The following is a 3,547-nucleotide window of genomic DNA, read 5'->3' as shown; positions in this document are numbered from 1 at the left end:
ACCTGCTTTTTCAGTCCTAAATACAAAAATTGACACCTTAATTATCAACTCAAGAACTGTAAATATAAACTTACATATAAAGATTTAGGATTTATTTGAAATAGCTGCAATTTTTTTGCAATTTTTTTATAAAGTTGATTGTGAATAATAAAAAAAATAACTTAGGCTTCGTTTGTGATGACTTTCTCATTACTTCTTAAAGCAGCATTTTAATATAAAACTTTAATTTTTGTACTAAAAAATTATTTTAAGAAGCAATAAAAAAGTCATAAAAAAAACCTTAATTACAATGGTTATAAAAAGCAGCTTTTCACCATAAAATTGTATGAAAAATTGTGAGAAAGCAACAACCAAATGAAATTGTAATTGCTTTCTGAAAAATAAAGCAATGAAAAAGCTATCCCAAACATATCCTTGAAAAGCCTAGAATTAAATATATCCACCGCTGCTTGTCCAGATGGTGAAGAACCGGCTGGGCAAAACCTAGGTCCCTGGTTCGAATCCCTTGGCAAGCAGTAAAAACCTTAAGTGTTGGCTCATGTAAATTTGTGTGAGTTGCATGCTAAGCCGACCCGGATTTTCACTGGCCTAAGAATAGTGCTTCCTCAACAAAAACAAAAAACAAAAAAAATCACCTTGTCAGATTCCACCATGTTCTCTTCAAAAATTTTCCTCCATTTCAGCCAATATTAGTCCCTGAAAGCATCTGGTTTGTGATTCCTATCGATCATGGAAACTAAAATAAAATCAGATCAATAAGTGAGAGAGTGAATCAAAGCCAACCTTTCAATTTAAGTTCTGGTTTACAATTTAAACTATATAAATATGATTTGATTTGGGCATTCAAATATTTCTGGTTTTTTTTTCTTTTCTTTTCTTAGTTTCAATCTTACATAACTTTACGATCATTTATTTTTATCAACAAGCAACCCAGCATTCATGAAGTTCATCTGAAAAGGGAAAACTAAGTTTAAGATTTGTAAAAAGAATGCTTTCAGTACCTGCAATTGACCCAATAGATTCCCCAAACACATATAATTGATACTTTAGTCTTTCATCCAAGATCTTTATAGGGAATTCACCACCATAAGGAATGAAGAATCGCCATCCTTCAGCATCAAATTTCGTGCGACTGACATACTGGAGATTGGCTTGAGTACAGACGGTAATGGCGCTAGTGGATAAAATGATGGAGGTGAAAACCTGAACGTCAGGAAAAGAGCAACTGCTTTATAAATTTAGAAGTTGGTCATAAAGGTTAGAAGCAAAGCTAATATTTCGTTTGGGATCTTATGCACTGCTTTTTAAAACGGTTTTTTTTACAAAAAAATTGTTTTAGAAAGCAAGAAGAAAGCCGCCCCAAATGAAGCCAAATTAGGTAACAATTCTATTGCATACAATTGATATTTTAATCAGCAAAAGAGATCATATATCTGATTTTTATCGACCTTGGAAGTGTCGGTCGGTATCTATGCATGGGAGAAGAAAAATGAGATTAATAAACTTCAAATGAGTAAGGGAACCTCACTTTGTTGAAAGTAAAATGGCGCTATAAGATGGAAAAAGTGACAGACAACTAATTGACTGTGATCAAGTAAAATAACAGAAGAAATTCTTCTTCTTCTTTTCACTCAACGTCAACACATTTTTAACAACATATCTGATGAGGGACTGTGGCTTTTACTTTGGTGCATTTCTTACTACAGATTGAACTCGTGAAGCTCAAAGTTAACATTCATGAACTAGTTGTCAATTCTTTGAATTTTTCTATCCACATCCAACATGCCACCATTGAAATATATAGAGCTTGTTCTTACAATAATAATATGCACAATACCATTGGTGAATTTTAGAAATATCTAGGGAATAATCATGACAATCTTAGTTGTGAAGCATTATGGATTATTTTACAAAAACACGCAATTTATATTCATATTTGTTTAATACATATAATAATGCTTATGAATTAGGAATTCCATAAAAATATGGCATTAATCTAGTTTTCAATATTAGATTTAACCTTATTTCATGAACTAGAATTTTTTTTTTAGGTTCTTCTCTATTTTCATCTCCTTATGAATATGCATCCAACTCTTTGTAAAATATTTCTATATATCTTGAACTTGAAGTTATTTTGGATGATGAGATTATGGCTTTGTTTGGGACTGTTTTCTTACTGCTTCTTAAAAGCAGCTTTTTAGTACAAAAATTTTGTACTAAAAAGATGCTTTAAGAAGCAGTAAGAAAGCTCATCCCAAACGAAGCCTATGTCTGCTATTGATGTCGGACAAATAGAAATATCTAGTACATCAGTGTAACAAACAGGTTTGGAATGACATATGGTTTACATTACAAAAGCCTAAATTTAATAACCATATTGACTTCATAAATATCAAAAGTTCAGTTCATCATAATCATTTTTTTAAAGTCAGGTAAATTGATGTGAGAATGTAATAAGTATAAGTCCTTTTGCATGACTTATTTGGTTCTGTCATTATTTCAGCTCCTCATTCCAATGTAGAAGTGTTAACATGTAGTGCCCTCCATTCCTAAAGTAGTGTATCTAGTGGATGATTACATACTAAAATAGTTGCAAGTGGACTAATGTCAGAGAAGGTTCTTACAAGGGTTTGCTATGTATTTAATGGTCTTAGATATATGAATTTTTTTTACTATTTGATCTCTAGTAATTGCATCATCTTAGTTGCATCATCATCTCTAATGTGTATATCATGAAAAGGTGTGATGAGGGTCCTATATATACAAATACATATACCAAGCAGGCATAGGTTTTGAAATGGGTTGACTATGTGGGTTTGGGAAGCACTACTCCAATAACAATCCAACGCACAGTTGCATTGGGATGGAACCTTTCTTCTAGAAATGCTACAACACTCTGAAACACAATACATACACATGAAGGCTCCATAAAAAACAAATTGTTAGTTCTGGAGGTTAAATATAAGGACTCAATCAAAGAAAATTGTAGCTTATAAATTTTGATTACAATGTTGACCTGTATACGGCAGTCTAAAGAAAAAAAAAATTCATTTAGCGTACCTGCCCGACATCTGCACGACCATCGCACGTCGTCGCCGCTCAAATTCCGTAAATCTAGCGACCCGTCATTTCTCCCACAACGCATTCACGTCGTTAAAGAGCTAAAGAAAACGAGGCCTTCGGCCTCGTTCGACTCGATCTTTCGCAAGCTCCCGCTCTCACTCTCTTGCTCTCCGCTCCCTCATTCGACTTCGCTCATCCGACGACTTTGCCTGCCTGTGAGATCGGAAGCTACGACATCCGATCGGAAGCAACGAAGGGAGCTCGCTCGCTTGCGTGTTCGGCTTCGTTTCTTTGCAGGAGGTATAGAGATTGCAGGCGTCACTTCGGGCATCTCCAACCGAAAAACTCATTTTCCACTCCAAAATGCAGTAAAACTTCAAAATGCAGTAACTTGACTCCAATCGAACTTCATTTTCTAACATAAAAAAAAGAATATTACTAGCATATTCTTTTTCTTATTTTATTTTAAATTTTTTTAATCATA

General features: G+C 33.7%; 1 protein-coding gene across 7 annotated transcripts in view; it reads right to left on the bottom strand.

The window, feature by feature from the left end:
* Positions 1-293: 293 nt before the first annotated feature.
* Positions 294-3,547, bottom strand: part of LOC110098577 (pentatricopeptide repeat-containing protein At1g77360, mitochondrial) — an 18,926-nt gene continuing 15,672 nt past the window's right edge. For 6 of the 7 annotated variants that reach the window (XM_028698054.1, XM_028698052.1, XM_020825432.2 and 3 more), the window contains 2 exons: positions 1,002-1,203; positions 294-720 (listed from right to left, as the gene is read on the bottom strand). The gene's annotated coding sequence lies outside the window, so the exon portion shown is untranslated. Of the gene's footprint in view, positions 737-1,001; positions 1,204-3,547 lie in introns of all 7 variants that reach the window. The other variant, XM_020825431.2, reaches the window with a different exon arrangement.

Source organism: Dendrobium catenatum, unplaced genomic scaffold, assembly GCF_001605985.2.
Source record: "Dendrobium catenatum unplaced genomic scaffold, ASM160598v2 fragScaff_scaffold_1038, whole genome shotgun sequence".
Taxonomy (NCBI): Eukaryota; Viridiplantae; Streptophyta; class Magnoliopsida; order Asparagales; family Orchidaceae; genus Dendrobium; species Dendrobium catenatum.
Note: the sequence above shows the minus strand (reverse complement) of the source record. Positions and strands in the feature narration are given on the sequence as shown.